Source organism: Sinohyriopsis cumingii, chromosome 17, assembly GCF_028554795.1.
Source record: "Sinohyriopsis cumingii isolate HCF-2022 chromosome 17, ASM2855479v2, whole genome shotgun sequence".
Taxonomy (NCBI): Eukaryota; Metazoa; Mollusca; class Bivalvia; order Unionida; family Unionidae; genus Sinohyriopsis; species Sinohyriopsis cumingii.
In genome coordinates, this window is record NC_142977.1 from 61052746 (window position 1) to 61068557 (window position 15812).

The window sequence follows — 15812 nt, forward strand, 5'->3', positions numbered from 1 at the left end:
AAATTGATGAAACCTGTACTGAGATTCAGAAGAGTACTGAAGTTGCTAGAACTGATTGTTTAGATAGAACAGTATCCAAGTGTAAGAAAGTGTGTGATGCCTGGGCTTAGTGTTCAGAATAAGGTCTTTCCTTGAATTGACAAAATTCAGTCTGATTTTACTGGACAAACAAGAGATTTATGTCAGTGCTGTAAAGAATTTGGAAAAGTAAGCTCAATGACAACCACTGGTTCTTCTCATCTGGTCATTTAGCACTTCAGATGTGCCCAGTATGCCCAGTATGCAACTTTTGCTGGTCAGACTCCTATTTTTACGAAAATAGGAGTCCTGGATTCCTAATTGTAAAATTCTAGCGAGACCTCTGGGAAAGGCAGCTTTCAGAAATCAGAATGTGAATCAAATTATTCAGCACACATTGATGCTATTCAGCCATACTGCTCAGTCTCCCATATGCTAAGAAATAAGACCTTCTGATTGGCTGATAAAATTAGCAATTATAGAAATAACATAGGTCACCATAACATGATCTCTAAGTGGTCACTGTCAGATCTTCATATAGGACAGTGGAGATCTGATAATAATCAGATTGCTTAACTTAAAGACATAATTCTTCATATACTTAGATAGTATATTTTCATTGTGTTTGCCAATTTCCATTGGTCATCATGACGTCATTATATGAAGCAAGTTTGCAAGTCAAAAAATATAAAATAAGGAAATTTTAGAAATAATAATATTTGAAAACAAAGTTTATAGATTAAGAATTTGCTTAGTTTTAAATACTGCTCTGGTGGCCTAGTGGTTAGAGCGTCCGCCTCGGATGTGGGAGGTCGTGGGTTCGATCCCCGGTCGAGTCATACCAGAGACTTAAAAAATGGTACAGCTGCCTCGCTTGGCGTTCAGCATTAAGAGGTTAGTGTTAGGACTGGTCGGCCTGGTGTCAGGATAATGTGACTGGGTGGGACATCATGCTATATGTCTGCGGCATGATGTCCCAGTGCTAGACATCACTATAAACTGCCACATTGCAGACATCGTAGCGATATGACTGAAAAATTGTTAAAGCTACATTAAAAATCAAAAATCACATCGTATCACATCACTTAGTTTTAAATTTCAAAAGCACATGCCGATTTCTTTTGTGTGTTGGTTTGATAACATTCATATGGATAAGGTTAAAATGTTCTTATTTCCAGTGCATATTTTATTTCCATTGAGTTCCATTTTTCCATTGTGTCGTACCCTGATACAAGTGCCTACCCATGTTTTCATTGGAAACAGGAGATTATCCGTTCTGCATGCTAAACTGTAATACATATATTTACTTGCAGTTACCATATTGAACAGGAGAAGAAATTGGTTCAGAATCTAAATCATCATGTACTAGTGACTATAGACAGGGATTTACAGATCAACTCACCCGACTTCTGGGACAGGCTCAAATTAAGCTCAGACAAGCTAACGGGCAAGTAAAAAATTGAGTTAGGTTTTGTTAGTGTACCATTACTAATTAATTCAGTTTTGACAAATATGGAATAAATATTGCTATCCTAAGTTAACAGTTGCATTTTAATCATACTATTTGTATGAATCTTGGATTAGCCAACGTTGGGGTCCCATACATCTCCTCAGGCAGTTTGTTAGCTGGCCGAGTATAAAGATTGATTTGATGCATGTGGCCATCTTTAGGTGAGTAAGGCATTCATTGTTTATTGTGCTGCTGTTGGGACAGTTTCTGTACAGTAGTACTGTGAGATTTATTTCCCTTTTATGATGAACTCTTCTACATAAGATGTTTCCTTTTTTAGTTCTAATACAATCCAACAGAAACATGAATACACTTTCACAGCTCACATTGTTGAATACGAATCCCACCACAGTGTGATTAACTTTGTAAGTTATAGTTATTGCATTCATAGATTTAATTTCTGCTATTGATGTTAACCAAAGATGACAATCATTTCCAATATTGTGATCATTAACAATACGCAATGTCATGTGTCCTTTTTATGTTAGATTCATCATAAACCCCTTTGTGTGTGTGTGTGTGTGTGTGTGTGTGTGTGTGTGTGTGTTATTATTCATTCTTTTTAATAACAATTTTTGTTTAGTCACAGTAAAGATGTTTATTGGGAAATACCTTACCGCAGGGGTGTCCAAAGTCCGGCCCGTGACCCAATCATGGACGTGGTAAGATGTCATGCGGCCCGCAGCTTCGGTCATATAATGTGTAGGGCTAGCACGCGAACCCTTCTCCGCTCATTTCTGCCATGGCAACTGAAAAGTTAGTGTCAGCAAGTTATCGGTTTCTTGGTCAATCTGAAATTGGGTGTTTTGAACGGTAACACATAGCTGCCAAGAATTTCACGACTTTTTCATCAATTCACGGATTCACACCGTAAGCTGAAAATTCAGGAATTTCTCCAATTTTCATTTATTTAAAATTTTAATAAATTAACCAATTTCCCGTTACGCGCTATTTGTGAGATTGGCAGTTGCCGAAACGGTCCGGTACTGCTGGTCGCTATATTAGTAAAACTACAACCGATTGGTACAGTTGGCCCGGTAGCAAGCATTTTAGCCAATTTTAATCTATATGTATAAGAGTAGTTTTACAAATGCTTTTGAGAGAAACTGGGGCCTAACCAGAATTTTTCTCCGCGCATGCGTCGCCAACACTTGATTTGAACTAACGTTTTTTGGCATCGCATGTAAGATTTTGAAAATGGCATCACCTCCAAGGAAAAAGAAATGTATTTCTCAAAAAGTGAAGTTTAATGTGGAATATACCAAAAATTGGCCGTTCATTCAGCCATCGAACATTGATACACATCATGCTTTTTGCACACATTGTGCCACACATTTTAGTATTGGGCATGGTGGCAGAGACGATGTTAGAAAGCACATCTGTTGCAAAAAACACAAATTGACAAAATTAAAAATTCGCAGATGCCAGCTCTGGAATATTTTAAGCAACTGATGGAAGACATGCAAGTTACCAACGCTAAAGCATTATTCGTTAGTTTTCTTGTTGAACATAATCTACCTTTATCAGCTGGAGACCATGCTAAACATTTGTTCCGACAAATGTTCCCGGACTCGAAGATCGGTTCCAAATTTTCATGTGGAAGAACGAAAAGTGCTGCATTAGTGAAAACAATGTCGGAGAATGCCACGGAAAACTTGGTTCTTCGCATGCAGATATCTTCATTTTCAATAGCAACTGATGGCAGTAATGATAAAGGAGCCACACAACTTTATCCAATCCGAAATTATGCAGGGTTACAACCGAGCTGCTATCCGTAGAAGCATGCAACGAAGCTTCCACAGGTAATTTGTTTACTTCGACTTTCATCAGTATTGTACGTTTAGCAAGCTCATCATAATTTTTTAAAGTATAGAATTTATGTAATTGAACAAAATATATAAAATAACCATTACAGATCCCCTTCCCAATAATTTCCTGCTTGATTCCAAATCAAAGTACACAATTTTCTTAATATTCTCAAAAATTATCATTTATCCCCCTCTTATTTTTGGAGGTTTCCCACTGTCCATATCCTAATATTATATACTCATATTTATTGCTTTTGCCTAATTTTGTATCGTGTTTTTTTGTTGTTGCTGTATTTACTTTATTGCATAGTTTATAATGTATTATTTTTGCAGGGGGAAATATCTTCAACTTGATTGATGCAGCCTTCAAAAGGTATGATATTCCTTGGAAGAATTGCATATGCTTTGGCTCAGATAATGCTGCGGTCATGACTGGCTGCAAGAAAGGAGTTGCAGCATTCATTAACAAAAAAATCCTGGCACTTTTAACCAAGGCTGCGCATGTCACCTGTTGCATCTTGCTGCAAAGAAAGCTACTGATGAACTTCCCATAGACCTGGAGGAAATCTTTACAGGTAACCATGTCATTTCAGCATGCTGTACCAGTTTTAATAGTCCTCTTGCCACTCGTGTAATAACATTTTCTTTTGGCATTTATATGGTCTTAAACTTCTAGGATAACCACATTAAACTGGTTCTTTATCTTTGCAGATATTTTTTTTTTATTTGGATAAGTCTTCCAAGAGATGTCAGGAGCTGAAAAGAGTCCAGGTAGAATGTGGAGTCACGGTCAGGAAGATTTTAAAGTATGGACCCACTCGCTGGCTGTCCTTGCTCGACACCATTACCTGCGTTACTGAGCAGTGGGAGGCTCTTAAATCATTCTTCTTGTCTGAAGTACCTTCACAATCCAAACAGGCACCTGCAAGTGCTTCTGCAAATGGAAGCCAGAGTGAAAAGCCAGGAAAGAGGGTTGAGAGAGTGGTAACCTTTTTTGATAACCCGTCGTCTAAGCTATATTGCTTGTTCCTTAAATTTGTTTTACCATTGTTTACAAAAACCAACCTTGTGCTGCAACAAGAGGCACCACTTGTACACAAAATGCGAAAAATACTAGAAGAATTGTTGATGGAACTATACTGCTACTTTCTCAAGCCAGAAGCTGTAGCTAAGGCTGTCTCTGTCATGGAAATGGATTACCTCAAGAGGAGCAGTACCAGAGAGAACAGCATGACAGGATTTGTCATCGGCTAAGCAGCCAGGGCATATATGTCAGATGCAAAAGAAGCTGGGTTGCTATCATCATCTATTGCTGTATTTCATGCTGGTGAGTTGATGTTTCCTTATTTATTTGACCATAATATTTGTAAAGTGTCTTCCCTCACTTTTTACAGTGCAGTATTGAATTAGTTACCAGTTGTAAAGTATTTTTCCATTGATTTATCATCTTTTTTCCATCTTTCCAGCTATAAGACACTTTTACAGACAAGCATGTGATTACATTTTAAAGAAGTTTCCTCTTGACTGTGAACTGCTCAAGCATGCAGAGATACTTGATGTCAGCCAGAAAATGGAAGCAAAGATAGACAGCATAGACTACTTTGTCAAGAGGTTTCCTCACCTATCACCAACAGCAGAAAAAGACCAGCTCTGCACTGAATTCTTAAAGTTTCAGGTATGAAGCTGTTTTTTCTTTCTTCAGTATGCCACCATTTGCAAAATGAAACACACATTTTATTTGTGATAATGTTTTAAGTTTTTTTCAAACTTGTATCCCTATTTCTAATTTCAGATGGATTCTTCAGTGGCTTCCCTTTTAACAGGAGTGGAAAGAGTAGACCAACAGTGGGTAAAAGTTGGGGAGATTCTTGCATCTGGTGGAACCCAGAAGTATGCCCTTCTGTCTAAATTCATGCTGCAGCTCCTATTCATTCGTCATAGCAACAGTGACAGTGAAAGAGTATTTTCTGTAATGAGGAAAAATAAGACAGACTTTAGGGCCTCCTTAGGTGCAGAAAATTTGTCAGCAATTTTTAGTCACCAAAGTCAACCTGCAGGCAAGAAGCCTGAACTGTTTAGAAAACAAATTTACAGTCAAGCAATTGAGGAAGTTCAAGTCTGCTACAGAATCATGTCTTGATAAATAATCACAAGAACAAGTGAAGTTTATGAATACTGTAATAAATAGAAATGCAGATATATTTCTGCGCATATGAAGTGTTTGTTTTATTTTGCGATCTTTATATAGTGTAGAATTGACAGTCATAGTATTTTTCACTATTTCATGTCCAAATTCACTATTTTTTATCCCAAAATTCACTAATTGCAATCCTGGAAGGTTGGCAGCTATGGTAACATCTGTCACTATTAACAGTGAAAAGCCAAAAGCACACTGTTGCACTTGGACTTATGGCACTTATTGTATTAAACTCTTGAATAAGATTTGGTTATAACTGTTGATGTTGTGTACCTGTATATGTGGCACAAACTATTATTTTCTGAAAGATCTCAAAAAAGACAAAAGCAAAATTCACTTGTTTTAAACTTTAATGATAACAGAAAACTTTGCATTAGTTTTAACTCCTGTTTAAAATGACCATGAGGCAAAGATATTTATCTAACATATGGAAATTTAAGGTATTACATACAGTTCAATGTTATCTGACTCTCCAGATATGAATGAAAGGCAGAATTGTGTTTTTAGAGTTGTTCATGTCTGTCTGAGTGGCTTATATTTAGTTACATTGCCATTTGAAAAATAAAGATAATTGTAACAATGAAAATTGTTTTATTTATTTATTGTTTACTTGTTTTTTATTTATTTATTATTCTATAACAGTGTATATTTGCATGTAACTTTTGTGGTTAAAAAACATCAAAAGGAACTATTGTCCCCCGGGCATCTTCACTTTATCAAATCTGGCCCTTTTTGCAAAATGTTTGGACACCCCTGCCTTACTGTTATTTACAAGTATGAAAGCACATGGTGGACATTCATTAGTACATTTCAAAGTATGGTAGGGCATGATGGACATTAATTCATTAGTGCATATCAAAGTATGGTAGCACATAATAGGCATTAATTCATTAGTGCATTTCAAAGTATGGTAGCACATGATGGACATTAATTCATTAGTACATTTCAAAGTATGGTAGCACATAATAGGCATTAATTTATTAGTGCATTTCAAAGTATGGTAGCACATGATGGACATTAATTCATTAGTACATTTCAAAGTATGGTAGCACATAATAGGCATTAATTCATTAGTGCATTTCAAAGTATGGTAGCGTATGATGGACATTAATTCATTAGTACATTTCAGTTCATAATAGGCATTAGTTCATTAGTGCATTTCAAAGTATGGTAGCGCATGATGGACATTAATTCATTAGTGCATTTCAAAGTATGGTAGCGCATGATGGACATTAATTCATTAGTGCATTTCAAAGTATGGTAGCACATGGTGCACATTAATTCATTAGAGCATTTCAAAGTATGGTAGTACATAATAGACATTAATTCATTAGTGCATTTGAAAGTATGGTAGCACACGATGGACATTCATTAGAACATTTCAAAGTATGGTAGCACATAATAGAAATTAATTCATTAGAGCATTTCAAAATATGGTAGCACATGATGGACATTAATTCATTAGTGCATTTCAAAGTATGGTAGCACATAATGGATATTCATTCCTGAATTTTAGAAGTGTGTAAAAGATGTAACGAACGTTTTACCCTTGACATATGTACATTGTTTTAGTAGTACGGTTACATTTGTTTAATGAAAATGTAGTAAATTCATACCTTGTAATAGTTGTATTTTCATTTTTTACAGCCTTTTACCCATTTTTAAAAAGAGTAAAAATGGTATTTGAACATAATACAATGTTTTGTCTCTTGAACATTGGAGATCTCAAGGGTTAAACCAACTGTAATTCCTCCCAAGGAAAGGCTGTACATTAATATTATAACTTGTGAGATTTCATTGACAAGTGTGTTTGGAAATAAGACACTCATCACAAATGATTAACCACCAGGATTTCGTTCAAAGCATGATCGATGAACTGAAAACGTAACACTCACACACGGTGTTTGTAGTCTGTTGTTTATGTGGTAATTAACACGAGACCAGTAAGAAAATAATTAACTGGATAAAACTAAGTGTTCTCAATCTCAATAGATGGCTTGTGAAATATTTTTATGCTTGTCTTTGATTTGAAGATGACCAGATGATAATTGTGAATATACTGAGAAGATCTTTGTTCACAAATCTTTCAGTTTCGAGTATAAATTAATCATTAGAAAGAGTCTAGCTATCATTATTCTTGGTGTAGTTAATTAAATGAGTCTGATTTCTTATTTAGGCAGGAAATGGAAACTTGACAAAGTTTCTAGCTCTAATGAATATGTTTTAAAACAAAATATTAGTATGATACTGCTAAATGTGAAGAAAGTTTCAGCCATGGTGGATAAAAAGAGCATCTATGGCTTGAGCACGACTCAGCAAATGAATTAATGTTCTGCAGCCACTACAGAAAATATCTCAAAATGGCTCAAGGCAAAACAGGATTGCAAATCCATTTGCTATAGGGACTCGGACTGACATTGAAGTGGAAGCAGACATGAGAGTGGAGATAGCACAACCCAAAGGAGCATGGTAGAGTGAAATCACCGACAGTTGTGTGACTATTTCAGTGATGGACTTATTTTTACCTTCCTCCTGGATGCTTAATTAATTCTGCATGATCATTTGAACGTTAATTGGAGAGATAATGAATAATGTTATGTATGAAAACATAAAAATTAAATTAATGCAGCACTGTTATTATTTAAATATTTTCTCTATCTATCCCTCTCTTTCTTAAAACTTTAGCTATTTTGAAACCATTTATATTTGATCATTTTCAGGGCATGCACAGTTTTCCCAAGGGCAAGTTAAATTTTCCAGTCAGCTTGCCAAAGGCAAGCCAAGCTGATTTAGAGACAGTTTTTAAATTTAGATAACTTTTTCTACAGATCATCTGACCTAACAGTGAACATTAATATTTGTTTATTTGACTTTTTCCAAGATATATTAAAGACAAAATGCTATACATAATTAATTTCTCCACTCAGATAATAAAAGTTAATTTTATTTTTAATCCTCTGCCTCAATTATGCCTATCGAAAGTGATCTGTCTTTCTGCAATCAATTTGAGAGCATGGTGACTACTTAGTGACAGTGACATTGACAAAGAGTTTGTCCAGTCCAATACCAGTCTTGAAGATTCAGACACTTGCAGTGACATTGAAATGTCCCACCAGACCAGTTCCAGCTCGGAAGACAGCATCTTCTACGATAAAATGATCTTAAAATAAGCTTCAAAAATGATCTTCTGAGTGCAGCATATACAACCATCAAAGAGAATGTAACCGTTTCCAAAGCCAAGAAGAACTTAGTCTATCTGAAATCTTCTTAACACAGCAACACCAGCTGACCACTTAGACTAAAAGAACATGTGTACATTACTTTGAACCACATATCAAATGATAAAGAAGAAAGGCAGTATTTCCCTGATGATTGTGGTGCATGGGACTCTAGTGCCAGCACAACCATTAACATTCATAGTTACAAGCAACAAGATCAAAAATGCAGTTAAGTGAAACAGCATACTTTGTGTCCGCAAGATAATAAATAAGAAACTCACATATGTTCCCATAGAACCAAAACATCCAGATATTTTGACAATCCATTGGTAGTATACTAAATTTAAAAATGACACAACTTACAAAACAAGAGTCTCAACAGTTATAGAGGTGCTCAAGCGATTGTCATTCCTAAAAACTCTGGCTTTTGTAGAATACATAGGCACCAGACAATCTGTCCAAAAATGACCCTCATGGAATTGGGTGAAGCAAACATCTAAGAACCGACCCAAATATGCTGCCAGCTGCATCTGAACAAGTTGGGATGAAAACGACCACTGAAGTAGTGAATGATGTGTTGAAAGAAAACAATTTTCTGGCTAAGATCTGCTTGTCAACTACAGGAAAAACTATACTATGAACATAAAGTACAAAAAATTGGTCATGTGCCCTCAGCTACATTGCTGATAACATGTTATGATGAAAAGAATCCATTTCTGTAAGAAGTAATTCTTACTAAGGAAAACAACCTGTAATTATTTTATTTAGTGAGAAACAGCCCTTAGATTTAGAGAAAAACTGTTTCGGTAACAACAGTAGTGCTCAGTATTGGTGTAGACAGAACCTATAATTTAGGTAAAGTGTTTGTCACCACAGTGACATACAAAAATTGGAGTATAATATTTTAAAATTCATCTTTAATGAAAACAGAGAGAGACTAGTTTTGATATCCAAGGTCCAGAATATACTATGTTAAGTATTTGTCTGTAAAATTTAAGCAAAATGTCTTAAATCAATTGAAAAACCAACTTATTTCTAAACTTAAGACTAACAACAATGCTGAATCTCTTGAGTAACCAAATACATGTAACTGACTTATTTAGCAATTGAATGGAAATAACTTAGACTTCTTGAACCTATGGATAGATTATCTACCATTGTGAACACTAAAATCGTAGACTTAAGATGATCTCAGTACTGGAGTGGGAATTATAAATTGTTTGTGAAAATATTAATTCTTTAGTATGCAGTCGTATCTTATTAATTTTGAACTGATTTATGTTTATGCTGCCTTTGAGGTAAATTAATTAAAATTATAAACCTAACTCGTAAACAGTTCCTGTAGAGAAGTACTTCATTCTGTTTGCACATGATAATTTTGAAGTTCTACTTAGCTCGTTTGATGGAATTTTGATTAGTGATGTACGGTGATGTAAACAAGAAAAATACATGCTTAATATGTCAGAAGATAAATATCTGAAACCATTATCTTCGTTTTTCTTTATTATTAATTACAATTTCATCCTCCACACAGCTTGATGACCGAAAGTAAAGAGCCATTCAAGTGTCTGAAAGATCGAAACAATGAATCATTAATTTTAGGACAAACCAACATTAAGGGGCAGATTTTGAACTTTGAAATATTGTAATCAGGATGTTCATTGCTTCCTAAAGAAGAAAAATTACATATAACAAAGCCCAAAGTTAGGGGGTTATAGACCCATATTCTGGACACCTTCATTTTTACATATTATTTCTGTTTCTATTTTCTTATTTTGTCTTCAAGTTATCAAAGGCTTTTGGTTTTGACATCTAGATTTGGGTAACATCACAATAGTTTTGGCTATATTTTAATAGTTTTGGTAGCTTTTGGTATTTCGTTCTGCAGAAGTGACTTAGTATGCCTATTTAAAGTATACAAAGCTCGCAAAAGCTGGAAATTATTTAACTTGTTTCATAAATTCAGTAGTAGATCACTACCCATTTGAGATCCTCTGTATATCAATCATTCAATCAATATTCTTTACCCTATTTGTTTTGCAGGTAATCCAAATGCTACGGTTGATGATGTAATTAATGTAAGTTAATCATGTTTTGCTGTCTAATTAGTACAAGAAATTATAGTCAATAATTTTAGGGATGGTTTCTTTATTATAGGGCCTCCTTTGCACACAAGTTTTCACTTAATAGCAAATAGCTATTTTTGCTATTGCTGTGTTTTCCTTCTTGCTAATAATAGATACAGAATGTTTATGTTTTAGGTTTAGATGATGAGCAACCAGCTGCTTGCCGCTGACCTGTTGAGGAAGGCTGTCGATGCCCTGTCTTAAGCTGATCTGTTGAGGAAGGCTGCTGATGCCCTGTCTTCAGCTGACCTGTTGAGGAAGGCTGCTGATGCCCTGTCTTCAGCTGACCTGTTGAGGAAGGCTGCTGATGCCCTGTCTTCAGCTGACCTGTTGAGGAAGGCTGCTGATGCCCTGTCTTCAGCTGACCTGTTGAGGAAGGCTGTTGATGCCCTGTCTTCAGCTGACCTGTTGAGGAAGGCTGCTAATGCCCTGTCTTCAGCTACCACAGTCCAGAGTGCTGCAAGTAGCACAAGTGGCTCAACACCAAGACATGTTTCAGAGATTAGTGAAAATTTATGCAATATATTTGCCCCATACATCCATTCCAGAACTGCTGCAAGGTTCCTTAGTCAAGATGGGGAAACGGTACAAGCAGGACAATGGAACCCATGTCATATTGGACCCACATATTTTGCTTGCTAGCAAGCACATCTAAGGTATAAAGAAAAACTGAGATATAAATTTGAGAATTGTTTCACATCTGAAAATAACTTCTTTCATTTATATAGAAACACAAATACTGTATGGCCTTTAATATTTTTTTGCAAAAATTCATAGCAGCTCTGGACATTTCACTAGGTATAATCATCCAGTTTGGTTTGGTTTGGTGTTTATCGGCACAGCAACATAAATAGGTTATTTAGTGCCAAGCCAATTGGTGTAAAGTGGGTTCATCAAGGACACCACAGTAGCTGACTTGGGCTGGTCTGATGGTAGGATTTTAACCCACACACTTTCAGTCATGAGTCTTATACACTAACCACTGAGCCACTGTGACTCCATCCAATTTGAGTGGTGGAGATGCCATGAAAAATATAGAATGAGAATATCTTATTGTTATGACCTGGGTTTTAGCTCTGACCCATTAAATTTGTCTCTCTTCCAATGCAGAAAGGCTAGTCCTGCTAGTGTGCAAGAGAGAATAAAGGAACATTATCATTATAGTACAGGTGAAATGAAAAGAACACCTTAGGGATATCTACAATAAAAAAGAGACCATGTTTTCTAAACGCTGTAATCTACCTGACCACAATGTAGACCGTGTTCAATATCAGATAATAGAAATTATCCTGTCTGACCCAGAGCTCTATAATATCAGCATTTAGTGGAAATACAGCGATTGTTGGATACACAGTCATGTACTGTGACTATAATCATGGAAGTTTGAGGATTGCCATGCCTGTATTTCTTTGGTTGAAAACCATGAAAATATTGTCATGACATTGGCTTGAGGTGGTTACAGTACCACAATGACATGGAATGATGCATAGGACAGTGCTGATTGTAACAGTTGTACTCGATTGACATGTATTGATTTTGAGACTAATTGGGGTTGGTGGGTAACAGTTGTACTCAGTTGACATGTATTGATTTTGAGACTAATTGGGGTTGGTGGGTCCTAAACAGTGTACTCAGTTGACATGTAGTGATTTTGAGACTAATTGGGGTTGGTGGGTCCTAAACAGTGTACTCAGTTGACATGTAGTGATTTTGAGACTAACTGGGGTTGGTGGGTCCTAAACATTGACATGTATTGATTTTAAGATTAATTGGGGTTGGTTTGTAACAGTTGTACTTGATTGACATGTATTGATTTTGAGACTAATTGGGGTTGGTGGGTCCTAAACATTGAGGATATTGCTGAGTTTTACTGTTCTCCCCTTTTGCTGCTGATGCCACATTGGACTTCAGTTTTGGTGGTAGTGAGAGTCTGCCTTTTTTCTCACAAACACAGAATTTTTGTTCTTTTTTCATGACAGTATTCCCAGCAGTGAAGAAAGAAAATGCCTTTATGATGCTGGTCTTTGAGATAAAAGGATTAGTTTTTGCAAGGACTGTAACCCTGCATATTTCAAAACTAAATTAGAAGAAAGCTTCCCAAAATTAAAATGTGGAGGGGGATTTGAATTGTTGTGGTCAGGAATTAGCAGTGATGTGTTCTAAGAAAGGATGTTGTTTGCATTTCCATCGTGCACAGGAGAGAGATTGTTGGCATACCTCAATGTTACTTTCATATACTGTGGTTGAAATTTCTTTGGATATTATACTTTCGGAAATTTTAAGCATACAGCTAACCAAACTGACTGCTCCCAATCCTGGAAAAATCAGCCTGAATTAGTCTGAAGTACACTATCTTTAGCAGTTATTAAAAAAAGAAAAGGAACTTTGCCAGACAAGACAATATCAGCTTCTGAAAGTGCAATAAATGAATTACAAAATATGTAAAATGTAAAAAAATTGTTATTTATTTATAATTTCACTATGAAGTCCAGGAAGTGAAAATGATGAAGTGGGGCTAGCAATTTTTTGTATAGTCTGTTGTGTACTGAAAAATGGCATTAAATCCCACAACAACAACAACTGAATGAAATGTAATAGCCACTGGGTTTTCACTAGATGTCTTCCTGTAATGTAATATAGCCACTGGGTTTTCACTAGAGATCTTCCTATACATGTAATGTAATATAGCCACTGTGTTTTCACTAGATGTCTTCCTGTAATGTAATATAGCCACTGTGTTTTCACTAGATGTCTTCCTGTAATGTAATATAGCCACTGGGTTTTCACTAGATATCTTCCTATAATGTAATATAACCACTGGGTTTTCACTAGATGTCTTCCCATAATGTAATATAGCCACTGGGTTTTCACTAGATGTCTTTCTATAATGTAATATAACCACTGGGTTTTCACTAGATGTCTTCCCATAATGTAATATAGCCACTGGGTTTTCACTAGATGTCTTCCTATAATGTAATATAACCACTGGGTTTTCACTAGATGTCTTCCTAAACAAGAAGTAGTAAACTGTGAGGTTTACTTCATTGAAGTGTTAATTTGGCAGATGAGTGAACAGCAGATCAAAGTCAAGTTGATAAAATATTTGAGAACTGACTGATGCCTGGTTGCTTATAATATGTGCCAGTCAAAATCTTGATCTACTGGACATGTCTGGCAAATACAGGGTAGAAGTAAGCGACATACTAATAGCATGCATGTTCAGAAATACATTTCAGCTTGTTATTAGAAATATTTACTCCCACCCAACCCCATCAGAGCATTGGATCTCTAACTTTGTAAAGAGACACACCTGTTTTCCTTTCTTCTCATTCTTCACATTTTGTTATAACCCCTGCCCCACCCTTGCTATACTTGACTGAGTCAGGTATATGTATTTAAGTAGTTAAATACTTGTATTGATGTCATAAAATGCATGGAATGATTTGTATCTACTGATTTTACAGTTTGCTGACATGGACCTGAGGCATGAAAACTTTGCCTTGTCAAAAAAGAGAGGGTCATCCTGCATTTATCACCTGGATACCTTGGAAACTGTTGCTAGGAATAAGGGTATGTTCCTTTTTACACCTGTTTGTTTTCAGTTCTCCATCTACATATTTCTCGTGTTCACCCCCCCCCCCATTAGTAAAGAAGGTTTGCCTTGTGCCTGACCCACCTTCAGCATCTGTATGTGTCTGTATGTTTGTCCACACATGAAAAATTAACCTAAATGTTAAATCTTATAACTTTACTTTTAAGACTTTGAATCTTACATGAATATTCAGGCTTTAAACATGAGCTGAAGAAGAAAAAAAAAAAAAAAGTCCATTTTGACTGCAGAACATGCAAGCCAGTTGAAAACAATGCCTGTTTAATCTGTTTAGTGCAAGGCTTATTGCCATCATTTGCCATTGTTTGCCTGTCTGAGTAATTGTGGTCTATCAACCAGCTGGCAAGGTTTATGGACATCATATGCCATTGTTAGCTTGTCTGAGTAGTTATGGTCTATCAACTAGTTGGCAAGGTTTATGGACATCATATGCCTTTTTTTTAATTTGAGTAGTTGTGTAAATATAAGTATGATACAAGATCTTAAATCATTAGTATATTACCATGGAATGTCATGAGTTTCTTACTTTTGGATTCTGAAGAAGAATTTGTTATGATTCAGTTTTCATTATCACTTGACCTGTCTGTTCAAAACGTACATTACAGTGCCAGAAGATTCATTTGTTCTTGTACACTGGTGTTTATAAAACATGAAGAGACATCCGGCTATTTTCCTGTTTAAAAGTAAAATGTTTTTGTGTCGATTGTACAATTTTAAATTGAATGTTATGATCTTTATTTACTGTTATTCTATAAATTTGTCTTTCTTTTCAGATTGCTTTTGATGGCTGTGGACACTTTCACTGCCTAAAGTCTATGGTTCATATTAGAACAGACTCCACAAGTAGCTTTATTTGTGTCTAATTTAACTGGATACTAGATAACTTTCCAGAATTGCCCTTAATAAGTGCATGTAAAGCTGCTACCCCCCCCCCAACCCTCCCCCACCCAGGAAATGAAATTTATTCAGAATTTGAAAGTCGTTTTCAAATACAATAAATATTATTCTGTGTTTAGTAATCAGATGTTGACATGAAATGGAAATAAAAAATAATGCAGCAAACTTAAGGCTTACTTTGTTTTCATTTTTTTAAAACTCTGCTGGTTATAGACCGGAAGAGCTTATGAGATGGCATGTTCTTTGTCATTTGTCCAGCTGTTAGCACAGGCTTTTTATTGCTATTCCTCCCAAATTACATGGAGTATTACCATTACATTTTTCATGGTGGTTAATCTTTTGTTAGTCCTAAAAGGAAAATGCTGCTTGAACATCAGTAGAGCCATCCGAGGAGTCTTGTTTTTGATACTCATTACCAGAAGGTAATG

The 15812-nt window shown here is 35.7% G+C and overlaps 1 long non-coding RNA gene across 7 annotated transcripts in view; it reads left to right on the forward strand.

The window, feature by feature from the left end:
• LOC149779062 (uncharacterized) overlaps window positions 1-15543 on the forward strand; it is a 23683-nt gene extending 8140 nt beyond the window's left edge. For 2 of the 7 annotated variants that reach the window (XR_016415565.1, XR_016415564.1), the window contains exons 2-4: window positions 11013-11533; window positions 14342-14447; window positions 15261-15543. This is a non-coding gene — a long non-coding RNA (uncharacterized LOC149779062). Of the gene's footprint in view, window positions 1-925; window positions 1466-7034; window positions 11534-14341; window positions 14448-15260 lie in introns of those variants that run through there. The other 5 variants (XR_016415563.1, XR_016415562.1, XR_016415566.1 and 2 more) reach the window with 5 other exon arrangements.
• Window positions 15544-15812: the final 269 nt, after the last annotated feature.